Consider the following 13,459-nt stretch of genomic DNA (forward strand, 5'->3'; position numbering starts at 1 on the left):
TACAGGATTAACCAATATATAAATTATCTAAATCAATATATTATAAAAAGAGTGAAAAACAACAATAAGGGTCATTAAAACACTTCTGTCTCAAGATGTTATAGTCAGTCATATTAAAAAAGTAATCATCACCTTGAACTGTTGAAAAAAAACACTTAGAAAATATTTTGAATTTTAGCCACCTCTTTAATCAAAATCAAAAATAATAATCTAAAAGGCCACTGAACTTGGATGTCTTACTTAGACCAAAATTAATAATCAGAGAGCCTGCAATGATACAGCAGATCCACAGCCAGAATAAATGTGAAGAAGATATGTTACATAGTCCCAACAGAGCTCGTGTTTCACCAGGGGAACTTCTTAATATTACATCAATGTTGATCTGGCCATTGAGCTATGCAGTGACTTCAAACATCAAATCAACTATAAAAATTACTCATCTGAATAACTAAAGAAAATGTCTTGAAAATCAAATGTGATCCACTAACAATGACAAATAAGGAATGCTTCTATTTAACACGGCAGGACAACTTCCAATTCTTATCAAAATAAAAGGAAGGAATAAGAAAAACAAAGAAAAAAGGATGTTTCAAGGGGATAGCGTATCTTTTGCTGCTTTAACTCACCATCAACTTAAGCAGTAAACCTTCAACAGCAGAGGTATATCTGGTCTTGATGCTCCTGTAATTTGATGTATGTAGGAAAAACCTGAAGAATGTTAAAGGTCAGAATGATGGAGCATCGCAGCTGTATAAATCAGAGGAATTTCGGTGCTCCTCTTGTAGAGCATTGTATAGCAGCAAGTCGTGTTTTCGAAGATCTTGCATTTGCCATGTTAGACATTCGCCGGTTGAGTATACACGAAGGTGATTTGGATAATATACTTTTACACCGTGTACAGAAATGGATATACACTTTACATACTGTTTGTGCTTCAGGACTAAATAAGGAAGTAGACTGTAAGGGTTATTAATCAATATGTGCACTGTTTTCTTTCTTTTTCTCTTTCTTCTTTTCTTCCTTTTTTTTTTTTTTTGAAAGAGTGTGAACTGGTGGTGATTGATTAGAATAATATGATCTGTATTTCAACAAATAAACATCCAAATGAATTCCAACTGCCATAGAATTTAAATGCAGTGAAAGAAGAGCATCATACGATAGAGCTCAAGAAAACGCTAATTCACTTTGACTAACATTTCACGGAGCGCCATAGCTGGCTCTGAGATTTTGCTGCATGGGCCGGCCATGCGGCCGACCCCGCTTACCAGCACAACAGAGCCCTCCGCCGGCTCCATCCTCGCTACGGGTGATACCCGTCGCCGTTCTCCATGGCCCCGGCGTGGATACTGGCCGACCCGTGAGTTGGCAGGCCCCCTAGGCACACACACGCGCACCTCCCCGCCTCTTAAGGGGCCAGTGGCAAGGGAGTGCTGCGGCCCGGGGAGATGACGTCAGGGCCAGGGCTCTATTTAACTCGCTCCCAGCATCCAATCTGGATTGCCTCTTCCACGGGTCTTTCTCCTCGTGAGCTGCTGGTAGTTTCTGGGGGCTGGTTCACTCAGGCTACCTCTTTTACACAGGGCCTGAGGCCTTTGTTAATGGGGGAAAAGAAAGTATCTTTCAGGGCCCATAGTGACAGGGGTGCTTTGTACTCTTTTCTTTGGGAGAGGTATAGTGTCCTTTTCGCTACCGTGCGTGTGTGCTGTCAGTGCCAGTAATACACGGGAGACTCTGGTTTAGTGTCCAAAAATAAATCCTTTACTGATGGGTAAATCAGGTGAAATAATGGCACAATTTAAGTCCTTAGCACCACAGCAATTCTCAGATTACAGTCCTTTTCTCTCAATCTATGCAGGGGTCTCTAGCACTAGGACTGAGAGAGACTCGCTTTCCAGTGAGTGGAGGCAGCGAGAACTCCCAGGTGAGTAGGGTATCCTTTGATGGGATAAAGCCCCTCCAATCTGGCAAGAATGGCAAAAATGCAGTCTCTGCATAGAGAGTCAAAACCCTCTCTCCCCAGGGGCTGCAGTCGCCTGTTGGGTGTCCACACAAGGTTTCAGATGAAATTACTCCCTGTCAGCAGGGCTCCGCTCTAGCTGTTTCCTGGGATCCTGGATGGGAGGGATCCTCTCAGGAACCTGTAGCTCTCAGGGTTCCTCTTCAGGCAGGAAGGGGCAGCAGAAACCTGTCTCCTGGTTCTTCCAAAAAAAATAAATAAATAAATCTTCTCTCTTGAACCGAGTACAAACACCAGAAGGTCCTTGAATCAAGTTACCACCATACCTCTGGTCCCTGAAGAGGTTGCAGAGAGTCAGGTCTTCCTCACCCTGGGCCCCCCCCCCCCCCAGGGACAAGGTTCCCCATGCTCTGAACCCAAGCAACATCCAGGGATCTCTCAAGGTTTCCTATCATGAAAAAGGCACAAAAACCCAGTTAAACAACTCGGAGGGGAGCCCAACTAGCCAGTGAGTGGACTGGAAGTGCAGCCTCCCAACCTTGCTCAGGATCCCCAGACAGGGTTTTGGCCTGGATCCTCCAAGTAGGCCCATACTTCAACTTAGCTAAACACGCCTAACTGCCACCTAACTCCAACTCAAAGCACTGCCTGCAGTTTCTCAGTAGAGAGCTGCTTTTAAAACCCACAAAGGGGGTTGGCCATCCCAGCTCCCTCAAAGGGCGTGACTGTACTGAACGGCACCTGCCCACACTTCCAGAACTCTCTAACCAGGGGCGGATTGGCCTATCGGGGGATCGGGCATCCCCCGGTGGGCCGGTCGCTCCAGTCACGTGATGCATCCTGGCCCGGCCTGGGCGGTGAATCCCCAGGCCGGTCTTCCTCAGGAATCTGCCGCTGTCTCTAACCTTAGCTAAAAGAGTTAACTAAGGGCTTTAATGGTAATGAGTAGGGATGTGAATCGGGCTTCGGACCCATCCAGTGCTCCCTCCATGTGACAGGGGCCGGCCAATGGCACGGATACCCTGTCACATGGTAAGGGCAAAGGGCCATCGGCGCCATTTTGATTAGTGGCAGCCGATGGCCCGGGAATGGGAGATCGCTCCCGGGACCCCCACTGGACCACCAGGTACCTGTAAAATGTTTTGGGGGGGGGGGTCGGGAGGGTGGGGGAAGCTAAGGGATTAGTTTTAAAGGGTCGGGGTGGGTTTTTTGTTTATTGGCTTGGGCGCAGCCGATAAACAAAACCGCGATCGGGCCGGACGGAAAAAAAAACACGATGTGAATCTGAACCGGAATCCGAACCGATTCCGGTTCCGATTCACATCTCTAGTAATGAGCCCAAAGGGCCATTACATATATATATGATGCACAAGAATCAAACCTTTTTTGATGTAAAGGTAGCTGCAGAACCAGGGATCATGATATGAAACCCCAAAAGAACAGATTCAGGATCAATATCAGGAAATATTTCTTCACAGAAAGGGTGGTAGATGCATGGAATATCCTCCAGGAAGAGGTGATGAAGACAATAATGGTAATGACATTGAAAGCTGAAGTTATTCCCATGGGAAGCATAAAAATTATCTTCCTGAATGGTAAGTCTCAAATATTTTTAGGTGATTTCATGATTCAGTCATGCAAGTAGTTGTCCTGCTGATTCAGAGAGCACAGAAAATCAACTGGTCTGATGGAATGTAAGGCCATCTTGAAATATTTATAAGTTACAAAGATATTTGGTACCTTCGGATGGATGGATGGAAGGAAGGTTCTCTGTTTTTTAGGAAAGAGAACAAAAAGTCCTAAAGCTGCTCATGGTCCAGGACCCATTTAATGACTCTTATTTAAAGTAATTTGTAAATGGTTTGTAAATCGCTAAAGCCTTCTGTTTTTTGGGAGAGGGAGGGGCCACTTGATGATGGAAGTAAGAGGATCAAGCCTCACACTGTCCGGCCCCTCTTCAATATCCTCTCTCCCTCCCCTGGCTGTGCCCATCTGCTCTCAGATCCGAGTAATTGGGATTTGGGCGGAGAGGGAGGAGGGCACTGGATCCAAGCAAACTGCCAGGAAGGGTGAGCACTGCGGGGATGGGGAAGATAGAGTGGAACTAGAAAAGGTGCAGAGAAGGGCAACAAAAATGATGAACAGGACAGAATGGCTCCCTTTCAAAGAAAGATTAAAAAAGAGGAAACTGAGAGAACATTTGATGATAGAGGTTTATAAAAACTTGAGAGGGGACAGTTATTTACTCTTTCAGATAGTACATTCTATGACTTGGATTGCTATGAACACATGGGAAGTTCTGGAAAAGAGTCTTGGGATAATATTTGAATATTGTTTAGGGGATTGGGGGTGAATAGCTTCTCTAGGCGTTGTATGTGGCTTATTCTCCATTCTTTAAGGGTAGCGGGGAAAGGTTTGGGGCGTATATACTATAGAACTGTTCTTCATACTAAGCAGGTAAGTCCAGGATGTTTCTTTTTTGATATGTTCTCAGGGGCATTATAGAGAATGGGAGCCTGCCTTAGCCGGGAGGCTCTCACTTTTATTTTATCGTGAAGCAAACCACTGATGTTGGATATCTATTGTGTGATAAATAAAAAATGATTAATATAGTTTCATGGAATGTTGGGGGAGTGAACTCTATAGTTAAAAGGCAAAAAAATCTTAGCCTCTTTAAACAGAAAGAGAGCAGATATTGTGTTTCTCCAGGAAACACAACTAAATGAAATTGGGCATAATAAATTGAAATGTCGGTGAGTTGGTAATGTCTAGCTTGCTTTAGCAGATACTGAGAAAGCCGGTGTTGCCATCCTGGCCCATAAAGCTCTCTTTAACAGCTAAGCAGGTAATAATAGACCCAGGTGAGTGTTTTTCGAAACTTGGTGCTGAGTTGTTGGGTCAACCCATTATAATTTGTAACCTTTATGCGCCTAATACCTATGATCATTCCTTTCTAACAATACTTTTGCAGAAGCTGCTATATTATGATCCCAAAAAATTGTTTATAGGTGGGGGTTTTAATCTGGTGCATACTCCAGACTTGGATAAATCCCTCTGCCAACCTCAAGAAAAACCTAAGGTATTTCCTTACTGAAGGAGGTAAATAATGGAGTGCCTCAGGGATCTGTACTGGGACTAATGCTTTGTAATATATTTATAAATGATCTGGAAAAGGGAGTAAGTGAAGTGATGAAATTTGCAGAAGATACAAAATTATTTTGAGTTGTTAAATCACAAGCAAATTGCGAAAAATTGCAGGAGGATCTTGCAAGACTAGAAGACTGGGCTCCCCTATGAGGAAAGGCTAAAGAGGTTGAGTCTGTTCAGCTTGGAGAAGAGACAGCTGAGGGGGGGGGGGGGGGATATGATAGAGGTCTATAAAATCATGTGTGGAATAGAATAGGTAAATGTAAATGTAAATCAGTTATTTACTCTTTCAAAAAATACAAAAACTAGGTGACACTCCATGAAGTTAGTAAGTAGCACATTAAAACAAATCAGAGAAAATTCTTTTTCACACAATGCACAATTAAACTCTGGAATTCATTACTGTAAGAAGTGATTATGGAAGTTGGCATAGCTAGGTTTAAAAAAAGTTTGTACAAATTCCTGGAGGAGAAATCAATAAACTGTTATAAGCCAAGTAGACTTAAGAAATAGCCACTACTTATTACTATGAAATAGCAGCATAGGATCTATTTACTGTTTGGGATCTTGTCCTGAGCTGACACACGTGCACAAATGTGCACTTGCATGCCAGTTTGAAAGTTGCCATCCTACATTCATTTTTTAAACAAAAATCTCAGTGCTGATTTAACAGTGAAATTGAACATTTTTTTTAATTCTAAGAAGTAAAGAAGGCCTCCGTTTTTCAATTACATAAAGCTTGTTGAAACTTATAGGGTCATTCTTTATTGTGTTGTGTGCCAGTATCATGTGCAGTAGAACTTTATTAAAATTAGGGGAAGGGGAGGAGTGTGGGCGGAGTTATCTCCTGGCAGCACTGTGAGCGATAATGTTTTTTCACATTATCGCCGGCAGCACCATGCGAAATAACGACACCTTTTCCTGTGGCGCTATGGGGGCGATAGAGTGCAGTGCAGCCACACTGTGGTGGGTGAAACCGCACTTCCGCAATGCGGCTGGCTGCCCACTTTTTTTTTCGCGAAACATCATTCTGCTCTAAATGTAGCAGAATGATGAATCTAGGGGTTGGATAGGGAAAATCCATGTGCTGGCTTAGCAACTTCTCGGCAAAGGGATTTACCCAAATCCTGCACTGCCATTAGTTTGTTGAGAGCTGCTTTAAGAGGATCAAAGGCCTTTCAGGAAACATAGGCTTGAAAGAGATGTTTTTTAAATTCCTGGTTACAGCCTACATTACTCCTGTGAGAGCATACAAACAGGCCGATGCAATGTCGGCGCGCTTTAAAGAGGTGTATATGATTGAGCGCCCGCTCTCTTAATGCGCGCTGATCCACTTCTCCCGGGCACCTGATTTAATATTTAAATGGGCTGCCGCGGTAAGAAGGAGGCGCTAGGGGAATCTGTGCATCCCTAGCGCCTCCTCGGCATTGGACGCCCATGAGAGGTGACTTTCAAGGTGAGTTAGGAAAACGGATCTACTTAGTGTTTGGGTACTTGTAGCCTGGATTGGCCACTGTTGGAAACAGGATGCTGAGCCTCATGGACCCTAGGTCTGACCCAGTATGGCAACTTCTTATGTTCTTACGAGTATCCGTTTTCCTAATCTATGCACAGTCACCTTTGTGGAAAATGCCATTTATCTCCTGGTTCAGTGTATTTTGGTTCTGTGGTCTGCTAAATCGTTTTTGGCATAAGATCACCAGCTTTCTTAGTGCTGTTCTGGGTTGTTCTGTTAGCTGTAAAGTTGAAGCAGTGTTGTTTTATGATATCCCTCTTTTACATCTTGGAAATAAGGTGGGGGAGGAATATTGATCAGGAAAGTCTTTTTATTGGGTTAAAAAAAAATTGAAAGGTTTTATTTTTTTATTTAAATTGGCTGGCACGGAGAGACTCTGTATGCCTTCCTTTTGGCAATGGTGAAATTCATTACACAGTTTCATGTAGATGGAAAATCTAGCAAGTGGATCTACTTTTTTTTGCGTAAGAGATCCTTTTTTGAAACTTAGAATAGTTATAGGCAAAGTTTGCCCACGCAGGCCCGCAGCCTGATTTTGGACTTTTAAGGACTTTATTTGTGTACAGGATTTTTAGCTCTATCCTCTTCAAAGCTCTGGAAGTCTGCTTGGTACAACCTTGGACTTTACTGCAACCTGGAGGAAAAAATAGAAGGGGGATTGGGGGCAGCTTAAAGAGATGGTGGGTGGGAGAAGGAATGGATCTACTCTTTAGACTTGGACTGGTCCCTGTCTGAGACAGGATGCTGGGCTCGATGGACTTTGGTCTGCTTCGCCATGCCATATCTTAAATTGCATTTCCTATGATAGCGATTCATCCTTAACTACAGATCCCGTGCTGCTTAGCCATCTTGACATCACTGTAAGTCCTTACCCAGCTACCAAGTACTTAATTATGACTCCTATCAAAATGCCAAACGAATAAGGACTTCATAATTACAAAACTTTGAACTTTCTTTTGATTATGAATTGCTAGCGCAAAAGGAAAAAGACAAAAGGAATCAATAATTCTACTACTGCTGCTGCTGCTGCAATTGGTCATTTGCTGTATGTATGTAGAACCATTAGATGTCTGCAACACTACAGGAATACACATGAGACAGTCCCTACTCTGTGGTGCTTAAAATATAGTCAAGACACACAGACAAACAAAATGCTGCTGAGTTTACAGCAAGGATGAATAGGTTATACAGTTGATAAGATAAATTCACATAATACAGATCAGAGAAATATTACATTTTTTTTAATCTTTTGAACGCTAGCAATTTTTTTTTCCAGTTGTCCACTGTGTCTTAGCAAATTCACCCTTTGTCTTCTTTTCTTTTTTTAAGTGTTGTCATATTTTTAGTTGAAATATGGGTTGTACAGCGTTTGACTTTGAATAAGATTGAAGAATTCCCCCAGGAAACAGCTGACAAGCTGGAACATGGCTGGTGTCAGAGACAGATGTTTCAACAACATATTATCAGACCTTTATGGAGGAAAGTACCTGCTTTCATTTTTAAAGCAATTGCTTTTTCTTTGTTATGTTTTTCAGTTTGGGGAAATTACATGGATTTGATGAACTGTGACACTATTGCCGACACTTAAAACAATGCTACATGCAAACAGATCATGTGATGATTAGCACTCACTCAACACTAGTTGCTATTTGATAAACCACTGTCAGTTTCTATATCTTGAAAGAAGAAGATGTAATTTTGGTGAGTTAGTTAATTATACAGCCATAGTTTCTATGAACATACATCTTTGGGATTCAGTTTTTGTGGTTACTTAAGTCCAGGCTTAATTTAAATTATTTAAAAATGTTATAAACTGTTGGTTGGTCCTCTTATACTTTAGTTAAAACTATGAAGGGCATAATTGGGATGAAGCAGAACCAAGCAGGTTATTAGGTGTAATTAACTGAGGAAAGCTGCAAGTACCAGGCTTCCATTCTTTAAAACAAATCTCCATATAAAAAATACATGAAGGGCTGTAGATGGGTGGGTGGAGCTGTATGGGAGAAGGGTTGAAACCCTAAGACTTGTAAAGCCATAGGGCGGATTTTAAGAGCCCTGCTCGCGTAAATCCGCCCGGATTTACGCGAGCAGGGCCCTGCGCGCCGGTGCGCCCATGTTCAATAGGCCTACCGGCGCGCGCAGACCCCAGGACTCGCGTAAGTCCCGGGGTTTTCCGAGGGGGGCGTGTCGGGGGCGTGTCGAGGGGGCGGGCCCGATCCGCGTGGCGTTTTCGGGGCGGGACGTAGCGTTTCGGGGGCGGGCCCGGGGCGTGGTTACGGCCCGGGGCGGTCCGGGGGCGTGGCCGTGCCCTCCGGACCCGCCCCCAGGTCGCGTCCCGGCGCGCTAGCGGCCCGCTGGCGCGCGGGGATTTACGTCTCCCTCCGGGAGGCGTAAATCCCCCGACAAAGGTAAGGGGGGGGTTTAGACAGGGCCGGGCGGGTGGGTTAGGTAGGGGAAGGGAGGGGAAGGTGAGGGGAGGGCGAAAGAAAGTTCCCTCCGAGGCCGCTCCGATTTCGGAGCGGCCTCGGAGGGAACGGAGGTAGGCTGCGCGGCTCGGCGCGCGCCGGCTATACGGAATCGATAGCCTTGCGCGCGCCAATCCCGGATTTTAGCGGCTACGCGCGTATCTACTAAAATCCTGCGTACTTTTGTTTGCGCCTGGAGCGCCAACAAACGTACACGAACGCGCCGTTTTTGTAAATCTACCCCATAATGCAAATAAATACGCTCTTAATCCCTCGTAAATTAGCAAATTAGAGAAAAAAAAAAGTTTACAAAAAAATAACTCTTTTAGCTCAAATCATTGACAAAGGCAGATTATTTTCCAAAAAGGAGACAATGACGTACAGAGCAAGAAGGAAATAATTCCCCTGATGGGGGTTCCTGTAACTTAAACCAAAACAAAAAAAACACCATTCTCTCAGTCACCCAAACTCCAAGGCAGAATTGCAATCTTGCAGTTTATTTGTGCTTTTACGAAGAATCACAATGTATTATAAGCAATTCATAAAGAACAAAAATAAAAATGTAAAACTCTCTTTCCCGGGAATCCAAAGGTCAAAATTCATAGAAATGACATCAGTCCTAAAGGTTCCAGGCTATCATCATAGCCTCATTTAATAACAGTATGCGCATACAAATATATATTGCTGCACATAATTATATAGTCGGATATGGGTATTCCGTCAATGGGAAACCAACTGCCGAGTAGGAAGAACTTCAGAGAGAAAGAAACACAAATTTTTTTTTTTTTTTTTTCTGTTTATTCTCCTTCCCAGCCAGGCTTCTCTCGGGGATCAAGATCTTCTCCTGTGTCTCCCTTTCGAGATTCATTTTCACACAGCTTTCCTAAGTGAGGCAGCAAACACACGTGGAAGTTACAGAAGATTTTCAAAGTGGGCTAACGCATGCTAAGTTCACCTTGAAAATTAGCCCACCAAATCTATCCGCACACGATTACACCTGCTGTTATGTGCACATGAGACATGTTACACGCATGCTTTTCAAAATGGAAAAGTGCGCGTTAAGCCAGTACAACCCATTCCGGGAAATCCTCCATTCACTGCAGGTAAACTTAAGACACATATACTTACCTGCATATCAAGCAGGACATTTTGTAAAATGCCATTTCTGCAGGTAAAGCACTGCTTTACCCCTGGAAATACCTTTGAAAAATTACCCTCTTAAAGGCCAAATACTGCAATATAATCTTCTGCAGCCAGAGAGCAAGATGCAGCTCCCGTTAATTACGTCTAGGACTGTTTGTCGCACACTTGATGTCATTATGGGAGTGGAAATTGTCTTAACCTTCTGCCCAGGAGCTCTGAGCTTACATTTATTAAAACTTCTAGCCAGACTCCACCTCCCGGACCACAGGAGCCTCTACTTTTGGGTCGTAGTCTCGGAGTTGCCTGTAATGCAGGGGAAACATGATTATGAGATGGTGCCAGGACTGCACAAATTTGGAAAACAGTTTGTATGCAGTGTTCATTAAACAAGAACAGCAATATCGAAAAAAAAAAAAGTTAAAGAATGTAAAGTAAAGCAGAAGAAGTTTACATACTAATCTGCCACCTCCCTTCAAAAGACATCCTCTGGTCTGTAAAGAGAATACAAACAATGTCTTTTCTAGATTTTGCTTCTGGGTAGGAGACTTTTTTTTTTTGACTCTGAATAAGTTTGTTAGACGAATAAAGCATAAAGCTGACTCTATGCCAGGCTGTACTGCCAAAGGAAATCCGTGAGCTAATTAGAGTAAATTTACTGTCAATTTTCACTCGGCAACAAACATGCTACGAACACTTCAGAAAACTGCGCATCTCCATTTGGCACCCTATGCAAAATCAGCCAGCAGGCCCCAATGCCTCCCTTCTTCTTTCTCCTGGTTTGTCTCACAAAAGACTGACTCTCCCTGCAGTCAGATCGAGGGCAGCTGTAACTAGAACCTCTCAGAGTTTTGGCAAGACAGTAGGAAAATGAAAAAGGACTGAAATCCTGTGCCAGCAGCCATCACTAGCAAATAAAAATAAACATATGTTTCTTAAGAAAGGTCTTCGGCGAACCGCAATTGGCCTCTGCAAAAAACATTGATGGGAAAAAGGGGCAGAAGGGAGGGCTGAGGATAGGGATGGAGGATAAGAACATAAGAAATTGCCATGCTGGGTCAGTCCAAGGGTCCATCAAGCCCAGCATCCTGTTTCCAACAGAGGCCAAACCAGGCCACAAGAACCTGGCAATTACCCAAACACTAAGAAGATCCCATGCTACTGAGCGTGTGTGTGTGTTCAAGAACCAGATAAGGAATCATCCAGTAGCAAAATATCCATTTGTAAATGTTAGTCTAAATTATATCAGTCTGTAGGCCTCATAGCTAGCTTCTTGATATTTTGGGGGATTATTTTTAAGATGATTTATGTGCATAATCCCTGTTTTTTCTGTGTGTAAATGGCCTTTTAAAAAGTACCTGGGTTGGGGGGGTGTGGGGAAAGCCTATTTTCGGCATACGTTTATGCACACTAGGAAAGAGGTGCTCCGGGGATAGAACTGGGGAGGGGACACGGCTCACACACAGTTTACCTCCGCCGGGGAGCAGGAGTAACTCTGCGCGTGGATGTCAGCACGTCCAGGAGCCCTGCATAAACCCGCTTTGGAAATTCAGGCTAGTCTGCAGGGCAAAGAATGTACCCACGCACAGTTTAGCTTATGCAGGCCACTTGAAAATGAGCCTCTCCAGGGGTAAATGGCTATTTTATAATGTACAGGTTTACTCATATGTAATCCCATTTCAGATTACCTAGCCAAGGTAACTTTGTTAAAACAGTCAGGGAAGCACTTTCACTTCTGCTTTTCCGTGGTTGAGATAGAATGGTGAAGCTTTTCAGTTGGAAGAACCTGTCTTGCGCTCCATCTTCGACAGGGTTTGATTGATTGTTAATGTTTTAAGCCAAGGGTGACTGCTGCCACCACATAACTGGTTTGGGCAGTTTGTTTGTTTTTCTTTTATGTCGTCCCTTACTGCAGACTCCAACATGCTTGCTTATGACAGTGAAAGTGCTCCCACAGTGTCCCTAGGATTTCCTGTTAATTAACGCTTGCCCCTCACTGCTGCAGGGAACCAGAGCACAGGCCTGTCAGTCACCTCAGTTTTCAGGTGCAGCCTTTATGAAAACACAGTGGGCTTGATGCTACCAAATTTGGGAAGCACATCAGTGACCCAGTAGTGGTAGATATTCAGGGTTTAAACTGTCTTTTTTTTTTTTTTTTACATGATTAGAAAAACAACATTTGGCAGTATTTTCCTGTTCCTGTGCCATGTGGTGCGAGTGGCCTCCACAGACATTTCCTATAGGCCCCCTGGAATTTGGGATCTGTTCTGCCAAACTCCCGTCTAGGCACTTGGCACATCATGCGGCCGTCTCTGCATATATTTACTTCTGCCTTGGGCAGGATAACATCTTCTCAGCTGCTGGTGGCCACCTTACAGCTCCATTCAAGTCTATTGGACATATGTCTGTTCTCCCTCCCTTTCCTCTCAGGTCTCTCTCATCGCCCCCATCCTCCAGCTTCTCTTTTCTTCATACTTTAGAATTTCTCTCTTCCCCTGCCTTTCTGAAAGGCTTCACTAAGACATGGCAGTAGGTAGGAGAGACCAAGCAGTGAGATACCTGAGAGGGTGTCTGCAGGATAACTGTGGGCCTCTGAAAGGCGCAGGGATGAGACAGAAGCAGCAGATTTATGCAGGTTTTCTGAAACCTGTTTTCCAAATTTGTTGCCAAAGTCCTCAGAAAGAAGGTTCATGAGTGTGTGGTGGCTTCCAGGCTCTTTTTTTTTTTTTTTTTTCCAGTGAGAGAAGTGAAGTGCATGAGTAAGAGAAGCAGAAATGTACTGCATCTAGCCCTTTTCCTGTGACTTACATTATCTGAGTCTGCAGAATAAAATTAAGTTGAAGAAAAAAAAAAAAGATGATTTGTTTTCTACAATCTGATCAGCTGCATTTGGTTTCATGCCTTTCCACGGCGGCAACATCAGCAATTGGGACACGCTCAGTGTCATTCTCTTCCCCCAATCTATTTCATCGTCGTGGGAGGGACACACATCCAAAGAGGAATAATGGAGAAAATAAAAGGAGGCCGATCATTTATGGTGCAGCTGAAAACATCTCACTGGCTGCAGCAACCACTGTTGCATGAAACTGCTGAGATCCTCATAACTCTTGCCTATTTTTAGAGTGGCCACAAATGCATTGTTAGAATACAGGTAATTACTTTCATAAAGCAAATGTTGCTTACCTGTAACAGGTGTTCTCACAGGACAGCAGAATGTTAGTCCTCACATATGGG

The 13,459-nt window shown here is 43.7% G+C and overlaps 1 protein-coding gene across 5 annotated transcripts in view; it reads right to left on the reverse strand.

The window, feature by feature from the left end:
• Nucleotides 1-13,459, reverse strand: part of LOC115084556 (cytochrome c oxidase assembly factor 1 homolog) — a 157,300-nt gene that overhangs the window by 36,226 nt on the left and 107,615 nt on the right. The window contains exon 1 of one of the 5 annotated variants that reach the window (XM_029589561.1): nt 10,454-10,474. The exons of the other annotated variants lie outside the window; for them this stretch is intronic. The gene's annotated coding sequence lies outside the window, so the exon portion shown is untranslated. Of the gene's footprint in view, nt 1-10,453; nt 10,475-13,459 lie in introns of those variants that run through there. 5 annotated transcript variants of the gene reach the window in all.

Source organism: Rhinatrema bivittatum, chromosome 2 (assembly GCF_901001135.1).
Source record: "Rhinatrema bivittatum chromosome 2, aRhiBiv1.1, whole genome shotgun sequence".
NCBI classification, from domain to species: domain Eukaryota; kingdom Metazoa; phylum Chordata; class Amphibia; order Gymnophiona; family Rhinatrematidae; genus Rhinatrema; species Rhinatrema bivittatum.